General features: G+C 43.8%; 1 pseudogene; it reads right to left on the reverse strand.

Moving 5' to 3' along the window:
• Positions 1 to 1,572: 1,572 nt before the first annotated feature.
• LOC124042041 lies at positions 1,573 to 23,870 on the reverse strand (annotated as a pseudogene).
• Between the last annotated feature and the right edge of the window lie 120 nt (positions 23,871 to 23,990).

Here is a 23,990-nt window from a genome sequence, read left to right on the forward strand (position 1 = left end):
ATAAAACGTATACATATACACTACCCTTGTATCATGTCAATGATGATCGCCAGAGATGACCACGTGACCATAATGACACAGCTGAGATGTAAGCCAACTACTGGAGTGAAATAAACACTAAGAATTATTATTTCTGGGTTAATGTTAACTAGCTGGTGAGAATGTGTGACCTGAATTAATTCTCTACACTGTCTTACTTCATGGAAATGTAACATGCCATCCATTTACTTGAAAAAAAATATATATTCAACAGCAAGATGACATACTGGAATCAAAACAAAAGTGCCAATGTGAAGAAAATAAATAAATGATATCAGTAGGCTTTTAGATATTTATTATTTGGCTGAAGAAGCCTGCCCAAAGCCAGTAGAAAACATAAAGATCCAGGGGTCTAACACTGGAACAACATACACACACACAAGCATTTCACTACACCCGCAATAACATACGCTAAATGTGTATGTGACCAATAAAGTTTGATACAGAAGAAAAGCTTAAAATAACTTTTTTTAAATAAAGAGGTATCAACGTCAAGACCCAACTCCACTGCCTCAAGGGGAAAATGGCATTTTCTGAGAATAACAAAACACATCCAATAGCAAGAGGCATTAACTGCTTGAACTCTTACAATGAAACAGGGGAGGGGGAATACCTAGTCAGTTGTACAACTGAATGCATTCAAATGTAATATGTGTCTTCTGTATTGAACCTAACCCCTCAGAGGTGTAAGGAACTAAATATAAACAATTTAAAAAACACTTCATGAGATAAGTGGAAGATCATGTTTTCAGATGAACTAAGACATTTGTGACCCTGTAGCATAATGGACTGAACTGCAGCTTTTTGAAAACAACCAGTCACAGAGGAATGACTAAATGAACGCTACATTTTCTTTAAAATGAACTTCAATGAAATACTGACACCACAGAAAATGTTCCAATGTTCCATCAATAACATGTTATATTCCAAATCTTTGAGTACATCATACATATAGTAAAGTTGCTGAGCATATCCTGAGTGGGTTCTAGGTGAGCTTGACTGTACCAGCAGACGTCTGGCTAAGTGCAGTTCTGAGTAAAAGGTGAAATAAATAGCACCTGAAATAAAAAACAAAAAGGCCCAAGTCAGAAGAAACCAAAATATTGTTGCGGTCTGTTCCTGATGCCAATCTTGCGGTCAAGTGATTGAAATACAAAAACAATTGTCTTTCGAGACTTATGTTGCATAGGCGGCTTTAAGAACTGAAATCAGTTTCATTTGTTTAAGTAAAAAGGTCCATGAGATTTTAGCATTCAATGTTCGCACTGATCAAAGTCATAAAATATAACCGCACAGAGGGAAGAAAATTAAGGAACAAAGTCCCTTTTAAAAGGTTCATAAATGTAACTGTAGATATCTAAAAGTACAATGATTGCATATTTTAAAAAATGCAGCAAAAATGTATATCTTCAGAACATACAGTGGGGCAAAAAAGTATTTAGTCAGCCACCAATTGTGCAACTTATTTTCCACCATAATTTGCAAATAAATTCATTAAAAATCCTACAATGTGATTTTCTGGATTTTTTTCTCATTTTGTCTGTCATAGTTGAAGTGTACCTATGATTAATTATTTAATTACAGGCCTCTCATCTTTTTAAGTGGGAGAATTTGCACAATTGGTGGCTAACTAAATACTTTTTTGCCCCACTGTATATTGTAGAACACAAGTAAAAATGTGGGAACATTACTCAACCTTTCAAATGTAACAAGGCCTAACGGTACCAGTTACCACATACACATGAATTCAGTCACTAACGTTCTTTCACACAAGCTCAGCCCTCAAAGCAAATTCTACCAGTCATTAATAATGCATTAGAAAAAGTCTGAGTAAAATCTTGACATAGTGTAGATTTGGACTAGAACACAGTGAAATTAATACTATTCATAGTGAGATGATTTGCAGAACATTAAGCAGAGGTTAGAGCTAGAGGTTACACGCTTTCAGCTGCCAAGACAGAAAAGAGAAACTTCATATCTCTAAGTGATTTTATGAGCCTGGGTACAACGGGTTCAGGAGAATTGCTGAGAACAGGCTGAACTTGATACAGTATGTGCAATCAAATCCAAATCGTAAAAAAATGAACCGTCTCACTAGACACTCGAGGCATATCAATAAAAATTTAGAAAAGTAAAGATATATAATAATTCATAATAAACAATAATAATAAACGGGTTTGCAGCAGCACAACATCATCTCTGTTGTTTGAGTCCCTCTCGAACATCAACTACTCGCAAACACTTTCAACATATCAGGTCAGGCGCAAAGACACTCAAACACCATTCACACCCCCTACCTAGCCACTCTAAACACCATTAATTTTACATTATGTCAAAGCTGATCTCTTAACCTCTTCAGTTTACAAAACCGAAACAGATCTCAAACACAAAAGACAAGTCACAGAAAGACCATGTCACTGGAGCATATCATTGGAAACGCAAGTGCCGTTCCAGACTGGGCAACACGGGGAAGCCCGATCTCAGAAGGAGAGTGCAATTAAGCAGAAGGGGTGTGGTGTATGACCAATATACCACGGCTAAGAGCTGTTCTTAGGCTGTTCATATACCACCAACCCCCGAGGTGCCTTCTTGCTATTATAAACTGGTTACCAATGTAGTTAGAGCAGTAAAAATAAATGTCATACCCGTGGTATACGGCCTGATATACCACAGCTTTCAGCCAATCAGCATTCAGAACCACCCAGTTTACAATGCTTTATAAACGCTATATAAACATGTTAAGCGCTACGTATGTGTAATAAACTACGTAAGCGCTATGACAAGTTTAGGAGGCAGTGACGCCCTCCCACTCCACCAGGTATTGAACCTTGCCGTCCAGGGTGACCCGGCGAGCTAGGATGCGGTACTTCTCCCCGCACTCCAGGCGGCCTGCCACCCCAAAGTAGCTACTGATTGAGCTCTTCAGGTGGGACAGCTGACCACCTTGGCCCAGCCCGTGCACTATGTCTGTGGAGTGGAGCCCCGGCAGGGGGTTGGGGGGGCTCTGGGAGGTGGTGGGGGTCTGGCTGGAGAGGAGGGGGGATCTCAGGGTTGGGAGGCTGGAGGGGGGCCCGACGTGGCCGGCCCCGTCTCCTCTTCAGAGGGGGGCTGGGCGATGGGCCAGTGGCGACCCGTGAACGTCTTACTGGAGCTACACAAGCTGGGGAGGAATAGGGAAGAGAAAGAGCGAGAGGCGAGAGAGAGAATTAGTGAGGTTGTGCACTGATGTTGGGCAGTCAGCGTTCCAATTCATCCCAAAGGTGTTCGATGTAGATGAGGTCAGGGCTCTGTGCAGAGCAGTCAAGTTCTTCCACACTGATTGACAAATCATTTCTGTATGGACCTCGCTTTGTGCACAGGGGCACCGACATGCTGAAACATGAAAGGGCCTTCCCAAAAACTGTTGTCAAAGTTGGAAGTTCAGAATAGTCTAGAATGTCACTATGCGGTAGGATTTCCCTTCACTGTAACTAAGGAGCCTAGCCCAAACGATGAAAAAAATAGGCCCAGACCATTATTCCTCCTCCACCAAACGTCATAGTTGGCTAAATGCACTGGGGCAGGTAGCGTTATCCTGGCATCCACCAAAACCAGATTCGTCCGTCGGACTGCCAGATGGTGAAGCTTGATTCATCACTCCTGAGAAGGCGTTTCCACTGCACCAGATTCCAATGGTGGCAAGCTTACGCCACTCCAACCGACGCTTGGCAACACACATGGGAATCTTAGGCTTGTGTGAGGCTGCTCGGCCATGGAAATCCATTTCATGAAGCTCCCAACAAACAGTTATTGTGCTGGTGTTGCTTCAAGAGGCAGTACAGAACTCGGAAGTGAGAGTTGCAACTGAAGACAGACAATTTTTACGCGCTTCAGCACATGGCGGTCCCGTTCTGTGAGCTTGTTTGGCCTACTACTTCGCAGCTAAGACATGTCTACGGCGATTGCATGGCTGCATGCTCGATTTTATACATATGTCAGCAGCTGGCATGGCTGAAATAGCCGAATCAACTAATTTGAAGGGATGTCCGCATACTTGGTGTACCATAATGCGATTGTAGAATGTACCTGGACTGTCTGGAGAGGCTAGTTGAGGTAGTTTCAGTGGTGCGGACGGCACTGATGGATTCCATCTCGGAGGTACTGGAGGAGGGACGAGATCTGTCACTCCTGCTGCTGGGAGTAAAGAAGAACACCACCATTCAACAGTTTCACAAACTGAGCAAACTTTTCACAAATTACATTTTTGGGGGATAGCTGACCTCCTTAAGGACTGGGTATCCAGAGGTGGTGGTGGCTTCATATCCTTCAGGGAGGATAAAAAGGTATTACACATCTCAATGGATGAACAACATAACTCTAAAAATGTTTTAACTTTGGGTAAAGGTGTTAACGTTGATCAATAGAAGTAGTATTAAACACACACACCTGGGCCAAGAGTTCACTGGAGCGACTTCGTTTGGATAGAGTCGCCAGGGAGTGACCTCCCTGTTTCTTCATCTTCTTGGCCTTCTTCACCACGCCATTGGTTACTTCACTGGAAACCCCAGATTTACACCGTCAAATTGAGTCATCATAGTTTACTGAAAAGGATAGTTCTCTTTTCTGGTCCCTTATCTTACCAGTCAACTTCAGGCTAACCAAACCCAACCAAAAGTACGGAAATAAAAACCAAAACAGTCTTACCAGGATACAGTGGGGCAAAAAAGTATTTAGTCAGCCACCAATTGTGCAAGTTCTCCCGCATAAAAAGATGAGAGGCCTGTAATTTTCATCATAGGTACATTACTATAACAGACAAAATGAGAAACAAAATCCATAAAATCACATTGTAGGATTTTTAATGAATTTATTTGCAAATTATGGTGGAAAATAAGTATTTGGTCAACAACAAAAGTTTCTCAATACTTTGTTATATACCCTTTGTTGGCAATGACAGAGGTCAAATGTTTTCTGTATGTCTTCACAAGGTTTTCACACACTGTTGCTGGTATTTTGGCCCATTCCTCCATGCAGATCTCCTATAGAGCAGTGATGTTTTGGGGCTGTTGCTGGGCAACACGGAATTTCAACTCCCTCCAAAGATTTATGGGGTTGAGATCTGGAGACTGGCTAGGCCACTCCAGGACCTTCAAATGCTTCTTACGAAGCCACTCCTTCGTTGCCCGGGCGGTGTGTTTGGGATCATTGTCATGCTGAAAGACCCAGCCACGTTTCATCTTCAATGCCCTTGCTGATGGAAGGAGGTTTTAACTCAATCTATGGCCCCATTCATTCTTTCCTTTATACGGATCAGTCGTCCTGGTCCCTTTGCAGAAAAACAGCCCCAAAGCATGATGTTTCCACCCACATGCTTCACAGTAGGAATGGTGTGCTTTGGATGCAACTCCGCATTCTTTGTCCTCCAAACACGCATTCCAAACACAGCATTCTTTGTCCTCCAAACACAACGAGTTGAGTTTTTACCAAAAAGTTGTATTTTGGTTTCATCTGACATTCTCCCAATCTTCTTCTGCATCATCCAAATGCTCTCTAGCAAACTTCAGACGGGCCTGGACATGTACTGGCTTAAGCAGGGGGACACGTCTGGCACTGCAGGATTTGAGTCCCTGGCGGCGTAGTGTGTTACTGATGGTAGGCTCACAGGGTGAGATCTTGCTTGGAGCCCCAAATCGTGGGAGATTATCAGTGGTCTTGTATGTCTTCCATTTCCTAATAATTGCTCCCACAGTTGATTTCTTCAAACCAGATTCATTCTTCCCAGCATGGTGCAGGTCTACAATTTTGTTTCTGGTGTCCAGCTCTTTGGTCTTGGCCATAGTGGAGTTTGGAGTGTGACTGTTTGAGGTTGTGGACAGGTGTCTTTTATACTGATAACAAGTTCAAACAGGTTCCATTAATACAGGTAACAAGTGGACAGAGGAGCCTCTTAAAGAAGAAGTTACAGGTCTGTGAGAGCCAGAAATCTTGCTTGTTTGTAGGTGACCAAATACTTATTTTCCACCATTTGCAAATAAATTAATTAAAAATCCTACAATGTGATTTTCTGGATTTTCCCCCCTAATTTTGTCTGTCATAGTTGAAGTGTACCTATGATGAAAATTACAGGCCTCTCTCATCTTTTTAAGTGGGAGAACTTGCACAATTGGTGGCTGACTAAATACGTTTTTGCCCCAATGTTTTTAGCATGCAAAAAAAAAGAAGTTATTAAATTTGAGTTCCACCTTGTGTTGGTAAGAGGCTTGATAGCCTTCCTGCCTTTGATCTTGATCTCGTTGGAGGCCCTCTCTGGCTCCCCTCTGTTGGCCAGCAGGTCAGAGCTCTGGGGACCCGGAGGAAAACGGATCCTCAGCCCAAAGAGGTGCTTCTTCTTCTTGATCTCCTTCCCTGACATGAACCTAAGAGAGATGGACAAATGAGTGTGGATTTGTATGCTAACATGACAGAAATCATAAGGTCAGAGAGAGTTACTCACATGCTGTGGTTGCTATTCAGTGCTTCCAAAATACTTTCATATCGGTCCGACTGAGGAGTGGCTGAAAGCTGGATTTGGAAAAATGAAAAAGTCAGATTTATTTAGTGTTAAAATGTCATATACTGCTGTATCAAATAAAATAAACCCAACAAAAATATAAAAACGCAACATGTAAAGTGTTGGTCCCATGTTTCATGAGGTGAAATAAAAGATACCAGAAATGTTCCAGATGCAAGAAAAGCTTATTTCTCTAAAATGTTGTGCAGAAATGTGATTTACATCCCTGTTAATGACCATTTCTCCTTTGCCAAGATAATCCATCAACCTGACAGGTGTGGTATATCAAGAAGATGATTAAACGGCATGATCATTACACGGGTGCACCTTGTGCTGGGGACAATAAAATGCCACTCAAATGTTCAGTTTTGTCACACAACACAATGCCACAGATGTCTCAAGTTGAGGGAGGGTGCAATTGGCATGAAGACTGCAGGAATGTCCACCAGAGCTGTTGCCAGAAAACTAAATGTTAATTTCTCTACCATAAGCTGCCTCCAACGTCATTTTAGAGAACTTGGCAGATTGTAAGGCCAGTTGGACAATCGCAGACCATGTGTAACTCCGCCAGCCCATGATCTCCACATCGTCTGAGACAAGCCACACGGACAGCTGATGAAACTGAGTAGTATTTCTGTTTGCAATAAAGCCCTTTTGTGGGAAAAAAAGAACTGATTCTGATTGCCTGGGCCTGGCTCCCCATTTATTTATTTTGGTTTTCCATTAAAACGATAAGAAAAAGTCCGAAATTTCAATTAAAAAAGTGTAAAGAGGCTGAGCTGCTACCAGCAATATTTTGGGTGTCACACTTTCAGATGGTTAAGCAATGCACCTGTACTACCATTTTTGTACCTCAAATCCAGCTTGCACATTTTTTCCATTTAACTTCTCAAAGTACTGTACTTCCATACAGCACTTTGCTGCTGTCACTTGCCTTTGGTCAGAGCGTTGGGCCAGTAACTGGAAGGTTGCTGGATCAAATCCTCGAACTGACAAGGTATAAATCTGTCCTTCTGCCCCTGAGCAAGACAGTTAACCCACTGTTCCCCAGGTGCCGAAGACGTGGGTGTCGATTAACTTAAGGTATAGGCGGCAGCATTTTCACTTTTGGATAAATAGCGTGCCCAATTTCAACTTCCTGCTACTCATGCCAAGAATATAAGATATGCATATTATTAGTAGATTTGGATAGAAAACACTTGAAGTTTCTAAAACTGTTTGAATCATGTCTGTGAGTATAACAGAACTTAGCAGGCAAAACCCTGCAAAATCCAGAGGACTAACCGTTCAGAATTGTGTTTTTTTTGGGTCTCTGTCTGTTCAGTGAATTCTCACTGGGAAACGGTATTTCTTAAGAATTTGTTTTCAGTTCCTACCGCTTCCACTGGATGTCACCAGTCTTTGGAATTTGTCTGAGGTTATTAATTTGTGCAATGAAGAAGTACGGCCATCTAGGAACTGCGTAACACTATTGAGAGTTGCGCAAGACTTGAAAAGTAGCTTGGTTTGTTGTCTTAATGTATTGAACACAGATAGACCCGACTTCAATTTGATTGATTATTAACGTTTAAAAATACCTAAAGTTGTATTACAAAAGTAGTTTTAAATGTTTTGGCAAAGTTTACAGGCAACCTTTGAAATATTTTGTAGTGACGTTGCGCAATTTAGAAGCTGTTTTTTTTCTGGATCAAACGCGCCAAATAAATGGACATTTTGGATATATATGGACGGAATTAATCGAACAAAAGGACCATTTGTGATGTTTATGGGACATATTGGAGTGCCAACAAAAGAAGCTCGTCAAAGGTAAGGCATGTTTTATATTTTATTTCTGCGTTTTGTGTAGCGCCTGCAGGGTTGAAATATGCTACCCTCTTTGTTTACTGTTGTGCTATCATCAGATAATAGCTTCTTATGCTTTAGCCGAAAACCTTTTTAAAATCTGACATGTTGGCTGGATTCACAACGAGTGTAGCTTTAATTTAGTATCTTACGTGTGTGATTTAATGAGTTAGATTTTTATATAATTTATTCAAATTTTCCCTGGCTTTTGGCAGAATGGGACGGAAGCGTCCCCTATACCATAAGAAGTTAAGGAAGCCCCCCGCACCTCTCTGATTCAGAGGGGTTGGGTTAAATGCAAAGACGCACTTCAGTTGACTACATTCAGTTGGACAACTGACTAGGTATCCCACTTTCCCCTTTCCAATTGTTAATGACGTAATGGTGGGGAGTCGAATTCCGGTGTCGAATCCCATTTCTGAGTATCAAGACACCGGAATCGACTCCTAAGATTAAGTGTTTTTGGATCGGAGGAGACGGATTAGTTGCCGTACTCCCGAGAACACAAACACCTGCATTTTCATACCGAGGAACGGAGTGAGAGGGAAGGGGCACAGTATAGGCAGAACCATGCACTAGGCCTATCTATCAGCAATCAAAAGCTGTATCTCGCAAGTTCTTGGCTTATAATGTCGCAAGGAAGGGGCAGGCAGAACAGCATGAGGGAGAGAGAGGAAGGGGCAGGCAGAACAGCATGAGGGAGAGAGAGGAAGGGGCAGGCAGAACAGCATGAGGGAGAGAGAGGAAGGGGCAGGCAGAACAGCATGAGGGAGAGAGAGGAAGGGGCAGGCAGAACAGCATGAGGGAGAGAGAGGAAGGGGCAGGCAGAACAGCATGAGGGAGAGAGAGGAAGGGGCAGGCAGAACAGCATGAGGGAGCGAGAGAGGAAGGGGCAGGCAGAACAGCATGAGGGAGAGAGAGGAAGGGGCAGGCAGAACAGCATGAGGGAGAGAGAGGAAGGGGCAGGCAGAACAGCATGAGGGAGAGAGAGGAAGGGGCAGGCAGAACAGCATGAGGGAGAGAGAGGAAGGGGCAGGCAGAACAGCATGAGGGAGAGAGAGGAGGAAGGGGGGAGAGAGAGGAAGGGGCAGGCAGAACAGCATGAGGGAGAGAGAGGAAGGGGCAGGTAGAACAGCATGAGGGAGAGAGAGGAAGGGGCAGGCAGAACAGCATGAGGGAGAGAGAGGAAGGGGCAGGCAGAACAGCATGAGGGAGAGAGAGGAAGGGGCAGGCAGAACAGCATGAGGGAGAGAGAGGAAGGGGCAGGCAGAACAGCATGAGGGAGAGAGAGGAAGGGGCAGGCAGAACAGCATGAGGGAGAGAGAGGAAGGGGCAGGCAGAACAGCATGAGGGAGAGAGAGGAAGGGGCAGGCAGAACAGCATGAGGGAGAGAGAGGAAGGGGCAGGCAGAACAGCATGAGGGAGAGAGAGGAAGGGGCAGGCAGAACAGCATGAATATATTATTATATTATATTATTATTATTATGTTAGGGAGCGAGAGGAAGGGGCAGGCAGAACAGCATGAGGGAGAGAGAGGAAGGGGCAGGCAGAACAGCATGAGGGAGAGAGAGGAAGGGGCAGGCAGAACAGCATGAGGGAGAGAGAGGAAGGGGCAGGCAGAACAGCATGAGGGAGAGAGAGGAAGGGGCAGGCAGAACAGCATGAGGGAGAGAGAGGAAGGGGCAGGCAGAACAGCATGAGGGAGAGAGAGGAAGGGGCAGGTAGAACAGCATGAGGGAGAGAGAGGAAGGGGCAGGCAGAACAGCATGAGGGAGAGAGAGGAAGGGGCAGGCAGAACAGCATGAGGGAGAGAGAGGAAGGGGCAGGCAGAACAGCATGAGGGAGAGAGAGGAAGGGGCAGGCAGAACAGCATGAGGGAGAGAGAGGAAGGGGCAGGCAGAACAGCATGAGGGAGAGAGAGGAAGGGGCAGGCAGAACAGCATGAGGGAGAGAGAGGAAGGGGCAGGCAGAACAGCATGAGGGAGAGAGAGGAAGGGGCAGGCAGAACAGCATGAGGGAGAGAGAGGAAGGGGCAGGCAGAACAGCATGAGGGAGAGAGAGGAAGGGGCAGGCAGAACAGCATGAGGGAGCGAGAGGAAGGGGCAGGCAGAACAGCATGAGGGAGAGAGAGGAAGGGGGCAGGCAGAACAGCATGAGGGAGAGAGAGGAAGGGGCAGGCAGAACAGCATGAGGGAGAGAGAGGAAGGGGCAGGCAGAACAGCATGAGGGAGAGAGAGGAAGGGGCAGGCAGAACAGCATGAGGGAGAGAGAGGAAGGGGCAGGCAGAACAGCATGAGGGAGAGAGAGGAAGGGGCAGGCAGAACAGCATGAGGGAGAGAGAGGAAGGGGCAGGCAGAACAGCATGAGGGAGAGAGAGGAAGGGGCAGGCAGAACAGCATGAGGGAGAGAGAGGAAGGGGCAGGCAGAACAGCATGAGGGAGCGAGAGGAAGGGGCAGGTAGAACAGCATGAGGGAGAGAGAGGAAGGGGCAGGCAGAACAGCATGAGGGAGAGAGAGGAAGGGGCAGGCAGAACAGCATGAGGGAGAGAGAGGGGGCAAGGGAGGGAGAGAGAGGAAGGGGCAGGCAGAACAGCATGAGGGAGAGAGAGAAAGGGGCAGGCAGAACAGCATGAGGGAGCGAGAGGAAGGGGCAGGTAGAACAGCATGAGGGAGAGAGAGGAAGGGGCAGGTAGAACAGCATGAGGGAGAGAGAGGAAGGGGCAGGCAGAACAGCATGAGGGAGAGAGAGGAAGGGGCAGGCAGAACAGCATGAGGGAGCAGGCAGAGCATGAGGGAGGGGCAGGCAGAACAGCATGAGAACAGCATGAGGGAGCGAGAGGAAGGGGCAGGCAGAACAGCATGAGGGAGCGAGAGGAAGGGGCAGGCAGAACAGCGTGCATACATCTTGGTAATCTGTATCTCGCAATATCTTGTACGGCTCACAAATTCACCAAAGTAGCCCAAAGTTTGCCTCTTGCTCTCTGGTTTTTATTTAAATTACACAACTTTCCCCAGGCAAAATATCCAAGATGGCGTAGCAGTCAAACGCCTGTTGTAGAGGTTGATCGATTAATCGGAATGGCCGATTAATTTGGGCCGATTTCAAGTTCATAACAATCGGAAATCGGTATTTTTGGACACAGATTTGTCTGATAAAAAAAATATATATATATTTTTTTAACACCTTTATTTCATTAGGCAAGTCAGTTAAGAACACATTCTTATTTTCAATGACAGCCTAGGAACAGTGGGTTAACTGCCTTGTTCAACCTTGTCAGCTCGGGGAGTCAATCTTGCAACCTAACAGTTAACTAGTCCAACGCTCTAACCACCTGCCTCTCATTACACTCCACGAGGAGCATGCCTGTTACGCAAATGCAGTAAGAAGCCAAGGTAAGTTGCTAGCTAGCATTAAACTTATCTTATAAAAAACAATCAATGAATCATAATCACTAGTTATATCATCAACCATGTGTAGTTATTACTAGTTTATCTAGCGAGTCCTGCATTGCATATAATCGATGTGGTGAGCATTCGTGAAAAAGGACTAGTTGCTCCAACGTGTACATAACCATAAACATCCATGCCTTTCTTAAAATCAATACACAAGTGTATATTTTTAAACCTGCATATTTAGCTAAAATAAATCCAGGTTAGCAAGCAATATTAACCAGGTGAAATTGAATCACTTCTCTTGCGTTCATTGCACGCAGTCAGTGTATATGCAACAGTTTGGGCCGCTTGGCTCGTTGCGAACTAATTTGGAAGAATTTTACGTAATTATGACGTAATTATGACACAACACTGAAGGTTGTACAATGTAACAGCAATATTTAGACTTTCACTGAATAAACGTTTAGTTTCGAAATGATAGTTTCTGGATTCGACCATATTGATGATCAAAGGCTCGTATTTCTGTGTGTTATTATGGTATAATTAAGTCTATGATTTGATATTTGATAGAGCAGTCTGACTGAGCGGTGGTAGGCAGCAGCAGGCTCGTAAGCATTCATTCAAACAGCACTTTCATGCGTTTTGCCAGCACCTCTTCGCTCTGCTTCAATCATTGAGCTGTTTATGACTTCAAGCCTATCAAATCTCGAGACTAGGCTTGTGTAACCGATATGAAATGGTTAGCTAGTTAGCAGGGTGCGTGCTAATAGCGTTTCAAACGTCACTCGCTCTGAGACTTGGAGTAGTTGTTCCCCTTGCTCTGCAAGGGCCGCGGATTTTGTGGAGCAATGCTTCTAGGGTGGCTGTTGTCGATGTGTTCCTGGTTAGAGTCCAGGTAGGGGCGAGGAGAGGGACGGAAGCTATACTGTTACACTGGCAATACTAAAGTGCCTATAAGAACATCCAGTAGTCAAAGGTATATGAAATACAAATGCTATAGAGATAAATAGTCCTATAAATACAATATTAACTACAACCTAAAACCTCTTACCTTGGAATATTGAAGTCTTGTGTTAAAAGGAACCACCAGCTTTCATATGTTCTCATGTTCTGAGCAAGGAACTTAAACTTAGCTTTCTTACATGGCACATATTGCACTTTTACTTTATTCTCAAACACTTGGTTTTTGTATTATTTAAACTAAATTGTTTATTTATTTGAGGCAAAAAAATTATTGATGTATTATACTAAGTTAAAATAAATGTTCATTCAGTATTGTTGTAATTGTCATTATTACAAATAAAATTAAATCGGCTTCTGATTTTTTTGGTCCTCCAATAATCGGTATCGACATTGAAAAATCATAATCGGTCGACCTCTAGTCTGTTGTCTTGTCCCGTCCCATGTATATATACATTTTTTTCTTGATTTCTTCGAATATATATAATTTTTTACATCTCAATTTCCATCTACGAACTGAACATACTCTCCTGCAACCCGCCTCACCCAATGTGGTACGGATCTGCCACTCTGCACAGCACGATATCAACCCAGAGCATATCGGACTGCTTTTTCTCTACCACATCTCAGGATTCCTACCGCAAGCTCTGAACCTTTGCACCGGCTCATTGCAGCTAGCTAGCTGCTATCCGAGTGGCTACTCCTGGCTAATGTCTCTGTCCCGAAGCAAGCACCAATTAGCCTAGAGCTAGCCTGGAGCTCGGCCCATCTCCTGGCTAGCCAAAGAGGTCCATCAGCCAATTCTTGTGCTTCAAGACATATTTTGCCATTGGCCTGAACTCTTTTACTGCCAACAGAGACCAGCCGAGCCATCACGACTGGTCTGCCAACATAACCGTCCGAGGGGGTTTCAACAGGCTCCTCAGTTGCGACGTACCATCTGCTATCCCAGGCCCGCTAGCTGTCTGAATTGCCGTGTCTCCAGCTTGCCTAGCTACCCTAATGACTTGTCCATTGCTGCTTTTGTTAGTGAAGGTCTTACTTCACTGTAGAGCCTCCAGCCCTGCTCAATATGCCGTAGCTAGCCCTTGTGTTCCACCCCCCACACATGCGGTGACCTTACCTGGTCTAAATTATGTCTCTAGAGACAAAACCTCTCTCATCGTCACTCAATGCCTAGGTTTACCTCCACTGTATTCACATCCTACCATACCCTTGTCTGTACATTATGCCTTGAATCTATTCTTCCACGCCAAAAAACCTGCTCCTTTTACTCTCTGTTCCGAATGCACGAGACGACCAGTTCTTATAGCCTTTAGCCTTATCCTACTCCTCCTCTGGTGATGTAGAGGTTAACCCAGGCCCTGCAGCGCCTAGCTCCACTCCCATTCCCCAGGCGCTCTCATTTGTTGACTTCTGTAACCGTAAAAGCCTTGGTTTCATGCATGTTAAAATGAGAAGCCACCTCCTCCGTAAGTTTGTTTTATTCACTGCTTTAGCACACTCCGCCAACCCGGATGCCATAGCCGTGTCTAAATCCTGGCTTAGGAAGGCCACCAAAAATCCTGAAATGTCCATCCCCAACTATAACATTTTCCGACAAGATAGAACTGCCAAAGGGGGCAGAGTTGCAATTTACTGCAGAGATAGCCCGCAGAGTTCTGCCATACTTTCCAGGTTTGTGCCCAAACAATTCAAGCTTCTACTTTTAAAAACCCACCTTTCCAGAAACAAGTCATTCACCGTTGCCGCTTGTTATGGACCCCCCTTCAGCCCCCAGCTGTGCCCTGGACACCATATGTGAATTGATTGCCCCCCCCATCTACCTTCAGAGATCGTACTGTTAGGTGACCTAAACTGGGACATGCTTAACTTCTTGGTGACAGGGGGCAGTGTTTTCACGTCCGTATGAAATGCATGCCCAAATTCAACTGCCTGCTACACATGCCCAGAAGATAAGATATGCATTTATTAGTAGATTTGGATAGAAAACACTGAAGTTTCTAAAACTGTTTGAATCATGTCTGAGATTCTGAGTATAACAGAACTTATTTAGCAGGTGAAACACAGAGGACAAATTCAGATATTTTGACAAATTCAGATATTTTTTGTTTTTTTGAGGTCACTCTTTTCAATGAGATTTCATTGGGAATCCAGATTTCTAAGGGACCTTCTTGCCATTCCTATCTAATCCACTGGATGTCAACAGTCTTTAGAAATTGGTTGAGGTTCTTCCTTTGTGTAATGAAGAAGTACAGGGCTCTGTTCTAGGCCCTCTCCTATTCTCGCTATACACCAAGTCACTTGGCTCTGTCATAACCTCACATGGTCTCTCCTATCATTGCTATGCAGACGACACACAATTAATCTTCTCCTTTCACCCTTCTGATGACCAGGTGGCGAATCGCATCTCTGCATGTCTGGCAGACATATCAGTGTGGATGACGGATCACCACCTCAAGCTGAACTTCGGCAAGACGGAGCTGCTCTTCCTCCCGGGGAAGGACTGCCCGTTCCATGATCTCGCCATCACGGTTGACAACTCCATTGTGTCCTCCTCCCAGAGCGCTAAGAACCTTGGCGTGATCCTGGACAACACCCTGTCGTTCTCAACCAACATCAAGGCGGTGGCCCGTTCCTGTAGGTTCATGCTCTACAACATCCGCAGAGTACGACCCTGCCTCACACAGGAAGCGGCGCAGGTCCTAATCCAGGCACTTGTCATCTCCCGTCTGGATTACTGCAACTCGCTGTTGGCTGGGCTCCCTTCCTGTGCCATTAAACCCCTACAACTCATCCAGAACGCCGCAGCCCGTCTAGTGTTCAACCTTCCCAAGTTCTCTCACGTCACCCCGCTCCTCCACTGGCTTCCAGTTGAAGCTCGCATCCGCTACAAGACCATGGTGCTTGCCTACGGAGCTGTGAGGGGAATGGCACCTCAGTACCTCCAGGCTCTGATCAGGCCCTACACCCAAGTAAGGGCACTGCGTTCATCCACCTCTGGCCTGCTCGCTTCCCTACCACTGAGGAAGTACAGTTCCCGCTCAGCCCAGTCAAAACTGTTCGCTGCTCTGGCTCCCCAATGGTGGAACAAACTCCCTCACGACGCCAGGACAGCGGAGTCAATCACCACCTTCCGGAGACACCTGAAACCCCACCTCTTTAAGGAATACCTAGGATAGGATAAAGTAATCCTTCTCACCCCTCCCCCCTTAAAATATTTAGATGCACTATTGTAAAGTGGCTGTTCCACTGGATGTCATAAGGTGAATGCACCAATTTGTAAGTCGCTCTGGATAAGAGCGTCTGCTAAATGACTTAAATGTAATGTAAATGTAAAGTACGGCCATCTTAAACGAGGGTAACTTGAAGTGTCCTGTTAGATAGAGGCGCGTGACCAGAAAGCATGCTACAGTTTGTTTTCCTCCTGTATTGAACACAGATCATTCCATCCTCAATTTTATGTTAAAAATTTACGTTAAAAATACATAAAGTTGTAATACAAAAGTAGTTTGAAATGTTTTGGCAAAGTTTACAGGTAGCTTTTGAGATATTTTGTAGTCACATTGCACAATTTGGAACCGGTGTTGTTCTGGATCAAACGCGCCAAATAAATGGACATTTTGGATATACAGTGGGGAAAAAAAGTATTTTGACATTATGGCAGACAAAATAAAAATGCAGAAAATTGTAGGATTTTTTATGAATTTATTTGCAAATTATGGTGGAAAATAAGTATTTGGTCACCTACAAACAAACAAGATTTCTGGCTCTCACAGACCTGTAACTTCTTCGTTAAGAAGAGTTAGGGTTAGGGGTATATGGACGGAATTAATCGAACAAAAGGACCATTTGTGATGTTTATGGGACATATTGGAGTGCCAACAGAAGAAGCTCGTCAAAGGCATGATTTATATTTTTATTTCTGTGTTTTGTGTCGAGCCTGCAGGGTTTAAATATGCTTCTCTCGCTTGGTTTACTATGGTGCTATCCTCAGATAATGGCACCGTTTGCTTTCGCCGAAAAGCCTTTTTGAAATCTGACATGTTGGTTCGATTCACAACAAGTGTAGCTTTAATTTGCTATCTTGCATGTGTGATTTTATGAAAGTTAGATTTTTATAGTAATTTGTAGCCTTGGCTTCTCAAATGACTGCCACGCCTGGTTCACTAACTACTTCTCTGATAGAGTTCAGTGTGTCAAATCGGAGGGCCTGTTGTCCGGACCTCTGGCAGTGTCTAAGGGGGTACCACAGGGTTCAATTCTCGGGCTGACTATTTTCTCTGTATATATCAATGATGTCGCTCTTGCTGCTGGTGATTCTCTGATCCACCTCTACACAGACGACACCATTCTGTATACATCTCCAGTGTTCATGGTAAATTGTAATTGTTTTGCCTCTATGGCCTATTTATTGCCTTACCTACCTATTCTTCTACATTTGCAGGCACTGTACATATATTTTTCTACTGTGTTATTGACTGTACATTTGTTTATGTGTAACTCGGTGTTATTTTTGTCGCACTGCTAAGCTTCATCTTGGCCAGGTCGCAGTTGTAAATGAGAATTTGTTCTCAACTGGCCTACCTTGTTAAATAAAGGTGAAATAAATAAAACAAAAAGGTCTTTATAGCCTATCATCTACTTATGCTATAACACAGAAAATAATATGTTTGTGATAACGGCACTGTGATAATTTTTTAGGGGGGGGGACTATTTTTTTCTTGCTGTCAAGGATCACAATTTTGTTTAAACGTTTTAACATTTAAACATTCACACCCCTATTCCCAACTGTGTCAAGCTTCGTCCTACCTCCCCGAGCTGCATTTGCTCCCAGTTGTCGTTGATGTAAGTCATCAGCTCCAGCTCAGAATCAAAGTACTTCTTCTTGTGAATCACACTCATGTTGTAGAGGCTCAGGTGTGCAACGTCCACCCTATTGGACAGAAACAAGGAAGGAAGCACAGAACAGCCACAAGTCAATGATTCAGTATGGGGATTGACGTGGAATAGAATAACTTCATTTTGCCTAGAGGGAACTATGATAGACTGCTACTCCAGTTTCATCAAATAAATAAATAAATAAACACACACAGTACTACTGTTAAACTGATTCAGTGTCATTGGGGTATCTTGTTTGCTTCAACAGGTGGAAACAATAGATCAACAGCTCGAGTGAATAACATCAATCCGTCTCGTACACCAATCAATTCGACACAAGTTTCTCTCACCATCTAAGAGGCAGTCGTTTGAGGTACTCTGGTTCACTACTGCAAACTGAGCAAATAAATAGATAGAACCTGATGAGAAAGAAGCACAAGAGTAGATTTATTTTCTTGCATGCCATAGGTAGTCACTCGGCACATGTTTCCTGAGAGATGACTTATCATACGAGGCTTGTTTAGTACCTGTCTCCATAGAGCATGGGCGTCTTAAAACACTGGATACATGCCTCGTGGAACCACTGCATACACCTGTTGCACTGCAGCATCTTCAGGTACCAGCTAAAAGAGAGAGGGGTTAAAACAGTGTGTGTGTGTGTGTGTGTGTGTGTGTGTGTGTGTGTGTGTGTGTGTGTGTGTGTGTGTGTGTGTGTGTGTGTGTGTGTGTGTGTGTGTGTGTGTGTGTGTGTATGACTCACTCTCCAGGCCCTCCACAGTAGCAGTAACATTGCTGGATGTTGGTCTTGTGGCCCTGGTCCCACGCCAGGTCCTCTAGGGAATAAGGTAGAGACTGCTTCAGCTCCTGCAGGGCTTTGGGACCCTTCTGTCAGAGAACACATACACCGGACTGTGAGCTCAATTTGGTTGGAGCATTCCCTTACTATTACTACAACCTTTTCACACAGTGGTTCTGTAATATGAATATTATGTGTGTGTTCACTTTCCAGGGTTTTCATATTGCATTATGTTGTATTGTATTACAAACTGGATGGTTCGAGCCCTGAATGCTGTTGTATGAAAACAGTAGTACATCAGACTGTATATCACGAGTATGACAAAACATGTATTTTTACTGCTGTAATTACATTGGTAACTAGTTTATAATAGCTAAGTGCTTTATCCAGGCACTCGGCGTCGAGTCGTGCAGAGAACAGCCCTTAGCCGTGGTATATTGGCCATATACCACACCCCCTCGGACCTTATTGCTTAATTAGTGTATTTATTTTTGTGTACCTTGCATGCTGAACTCACTAAAGAGTAAATGGACAATATACACTGACAAAACATTAGGAACACCGTCCTAAAATTGCATTGCACCCCCCTCTTTGGTCCTAAGAACAGCCTCAATTCGTCAGGGAATGGACTCTACAAGGTGTCGAAATCATTCCACAGGGATGCTGGCCCACGTTGACTCCAATGCATTCCACAGTTGTGTCAAGTTGGCTGGATGTCCTTTGGGTGGCGGACCATTTTTGATACACATGGGAAACTGTTGAGTGAAAAACCCAGCATCGTTGCAGTTCTTGACAAACCAGTGCAACTGGCACCTACAACCACACCCCATTCAAAGGAACTGAAATATTTTGTCTTACCCATTCACCCTCTGAATGGCACACATACACAATCCATGTCTCAATTGTCTCGAGGCTTAAAAATCCTTCTTTAACCTGTCTCCGCCCCTTCATCTACACTGATTAAAGTGGATTTAACAAGTGACATCAATAAGGGATCAAAGCTTTCACCTGGTCAGTCTGTCATGGAAAGAGCAGGTGTTCCTAATGTTTTGTACACTCAGTGTTAGTAATAATATAGTATCGTAAGTACCTCAGTTGTGGCGAACACACACTCCCTACAGAGCCACTTCTCATCGGTGTCGATCAGGCTGGAGTCGATGATGGGTGAGTGGCAGAGCTGGTGGTATCCTGAAAGGTAAAGACGGGTCACAGTTAAGAGATAATTACTATTGTATCAATACATTTTTCCAGAGGTGGGACCTCTAATGACTAGATAGCAAACAAGGAATCCTTAAATGGGATATGAACCTACAAACATCTGGCCAAAAGCATAATTTCCCAAACTTGTCTTTGCGCTACAGGACAAAGAAGTTACATTTTGACCAGAGGGGGAACCCTCTTGACAATGCGTCGCTCCACTTGAAATTTGTATAAAGTTTTTCCACCCCTCTGTTAGCAGGGCTTCACCCTCCCACAATTTCTCTGCATGTCCTCATTGAATATTAACGGGATTGGAACATCTCTTGCCGAATTCGTTGTTGGTGAAAATCCACTCTTGGGATGGTGATTAAGCCCTACCTTGTCCACATTGTTATGATGGTGATTAACCCCTACCTTGTCCACATTGTTATGATGGTGATTAAGCCCTACCCTGTCCACATTGTTATGATGGTGATTAATCCCTACCCTGTCCACATTGTTATGATGGTGATTAATCCCTACCCTGTCCACATTGTTATGATGGTGATTAAGCCCTACCTTGTCCACACTTGTCACAGATGACAATCTCGTTGGGATCCTCTGAGCACTCATCCTGGCATATTGTGCAGACCATGTCCTCTCCTCCCTCGTCCCCTAAAAAAAAACACAGGTGGGATGAGTCATTCCTCTAGATCAGGGTTTCCTAAACTCGGTCCTGGGGCCCCTCCTGGGTGCATATCTAGTTTTTTGACATAGCACTACACAGCTGATTCAAATAATCAAAGCTTGATGATGAATTGGTTATTTGAGTCAGGGTGTAGTACTAGGGAAAAAAAACTAAATGTGCACACGTGGGGGGGGGGACCAAGTTTGGGGAACTCTGCTCTAAACGACAGAAAGATCAACAACGCATAACAGTTCACTTTTGTACTTTATAATGACAAACAGAGGTGCGAGACCATGTTGGGAAGTCTCCATTTCACCAATGTGATGTGTGCACAGTGCTATATGCAGTCCTATCTCCACAAACCTATCCCCATCTGCTACCAATCCAACATAATCAAACAAGACATGCTACTTTCACCCAAAGATGACTGAAAAAGGAATCTGTCATTCATATCCAGTCCAAAGAGAGAGGGACCCTTTTTTTTTTGAAGTGGATGTCATTTAATATAGAAGTTAAACACTTTTATTTAGTTTTTTGCAACACCTGCAACCTCACAAAATAAAATGGCGTAGTCTAGCATGCTGACCACACCACTCCAGTCTCGTGCGCTGCAAAATAATGCATGTTATTCAATCATTGCACCCACACTGCTCGCGCGTGTCTGCGTAGCAAGGTGCTAAAATATAACGTGGTTCTATTTGTGACGCTTGACGCACTGCAAGTCCCACCTCCTCATTGGTTTTCAGGAGCATATATCCAAGTGGGTGATTGAAAGATGAACTGAGGTCAACACTCCAGTCCAGTCGGTGGTGCACCTTAAAGTTGGTTGCCAACCGCCATATAAAGTCCAAAGAAGAAGCCTGAAGGAGGAGAGATTACTAGAAACAAACTTTTACCCTTTTATCTATGGATTAATTGTCGGAGAAGACCTAGTGCATTTCAGGTAAAATAACAACCCAATGTTTATATCCCAGGACAAATTTTCTAGCAACAGCAAGCTAGCTAGCTAAATTGCCATAAATGTCTCATGCTTTTCGACCTGTCCCCAAATTAATATAGTTGGTTCAGAGTTTGTTTTGATATTTCAACCTGCGTGTCCTGATCGGGTCTGGTGTAGGTGTACAAAATGGCGATGGCGGACGCACAGTCTGGTCAGAGTAGGTAGCCCATCTGTATACAGCCCATCTATCTACCTCATTCCCATACTGTGTTTATTTATTTTGCTCCTTTTGCACCACAGTATCTCTACTTGCACATCCATCTTTTGCACATCTACCATTCCAGTGTTTAATTGCCATATTGTAATTACTTCACCACCATGGCCTATTTATTGCCTTAACTCCCTTATTTGACCTAATTTGCACAAAACTCACTGTATATAGACTTTGTTTTCTTTTTTTCTACTGTATTATTGACTATATGTTTTGTTCATTCCATGTGTAACTCTGTTGTTGTATGTGTCGAACTGCTATGCTTTATCTTGGCCAGGTCACAGTGGCAAATGAAAACTTGTTCTCAACTATCTTACTTGTTCTCAACTATCTTACCTGGTTAAATAAAGGCGAGAAAAAAAAGGGGGGGGGGGAATCAGTGCAAAGGCCATAGAATATGAACTTTATAACTTTAGGTGACTTTAGTTGAGAGGCCCAACTTAAATTAATTCCTACTCAAATACAACTGGGGGTTTGAGGTTCAACATATCAATCACATTTTCTGCCACTTAGAATAAATATGATTGTCCAATTCCAATATGTCAAACATCAGTCATGAGTCATCTAACTAAAAATAGGTGCTAATAGATGACAATTAATTTCTAGGCCCCTCCCTGAAGTGGGACTCATTAACATGTATAAAATTAACATTGTATGAACACAGTAGTAACACAGGCTGAGGAGTGCCTTCCCTATGCTTGTCTGTGGGGAATTTACAGTTGGTGTAGGAGATTCTGTGGTCTGTTAACTGTCAGGGACAAATTACAAAAGATAAACCAGGAGGAGATTGAAGAAATCTCAACCAAGGATATCAAGACAAGCGAAGATAGAATGACTGAGGACAAGCCTAACGGAATGAACACACACATTTAACTGAAACTGTACATCCTGGAGAAGAAATTATACTTTCTGAAAGCAAAATTCTAAGGATTCTGCCCACGGTCTATTGGCAGTATCTATGGAGAATATAGAAAGGCGTGTAATTTTTACTAGCAGACGGCTTTTTTCTTTAGAGTGTAATACACAGATATTACACAAATATCCAACAAGATGAAAGTTCAACATACTATCAAGCAAGCATAAAACAGTCCATTGCATTGACTATCAAAAATATGGAACTGGAACTTGACATGGCAGCATGTCTTGTGCAGAAGAACTACTTGCCTGTCTGAATGTCCTTCCACAGAACCCAGGACTTGGACCGATCTTCAAAGACAACAAAGCAGCGGTGCTTGTCCTTATTTATCTGAGGGAGAAAAAAAATATCAAGATCCTTTAATGCAAAATGACATAAGATGTGTCTGAAATTGCATTTACACCAAATTGAAACTTTCCACCTAGTAACTACAGGTGCTTACCTTTGTGATAGTCCCCAAATAAAACAAACCATCCGACCATCGGGCTAGGACCTCTTGTCCCTCGTCAAACCTGTTGCCGAGCTTGGTGTCCGTGTCCCCTCCATGTCTATCCTCGGTAGAGTGGACGCTGGTCAGGGACACTGGCGTCTTGCACTGCTGCCGAAGGGAATGTGCTTTCTGCTGGTGGACCGGCAAGCGCTCTAATGCCGTTGAGTCTCTGTCATATTGGAAGAGAGAGGTGAATTAATTCCTACATCGCCCCCCCCCCCCCCAAGAAAATAGGGGTCACTGTCAAGAGTTCATTGTATTGAAGCTAGACAAAAGCAGCAGATCTGAGACACATATTAAAAAGGGGATTATTTCAATGGGAACACTGGAAAGCCAAATCACATTTTTTTAAGTAACAGTAGCAAGTCATGCACGCTTCTCAATATAGAATTGTCTAGAATTTGACAGGTTGCGTCAACTCAGCTGTCAAGTAACTCAACATACTAGATATCTGTGAGAAAATGAATAGTCTTGGGGTGTTAAGAGCCCTATCCCACTGTCTGCACCGTCACTTTTTCCTTTTGTTCGTGGGCTAGTTTGCTAGCTAGCTGTCTGGACATTTGCATCCGGGCTAAAATAATGAATTGATACTATTAACTTATACGTTTTCAGTTCAATGGCTAGCTGGATACATCATGTATGCAATTTGTCTTAGCAGTTGTCTACAGGCGCAGGTTTCGAGCTATAACAGACGGAATGATTCTGGAGCGCACCCTCAGCGAATAACATGTTATTTTGATAAGTTTGCGAGCTACCTCATTCGGTCAGTTAGGAGGGTCAAAATGCCATATATATTGAAATGCTCGGTCGTAACCGGTGATTGGCGTCTTGTCCAAATATCGGTAAATCTCTTTGAAATGCTCCTCTCAAAATATGACACAATATAAATTTTGTTTAGAAAATAACAAACGGGTCATTCTCCCCTAATACATTCGCCATTTTTATTTCCCGCTGATATGGGAGTGCATTATGGGAAGCGCTCGGTCAACCATGGCAGAAAGGGAGGCCCTACTCGGCGGGAAATTTGTTTCCCTCCAGCAGTTAGTGTTGTTTCGCCCACCAAGCA

This window comes from Oncorhynchus gorbuscha, linkage group LG08 (genome assembly GCF_021184085.1).
Source record: "Oncorhynchus gorbuscha isolate QuinsamMale2020 ecotype Even-year linkage group LG08, OgorEven_v1.0, whole genome shotgun sequence".
In the NCBI taxonomy this organism is placed as follows: Eukaryota; Metazoa; Chordata; class Actinopteri; order Salmoniformes; family Salmonidae; genus Oncorhynchus; species Oncorhynchus gorbuscha.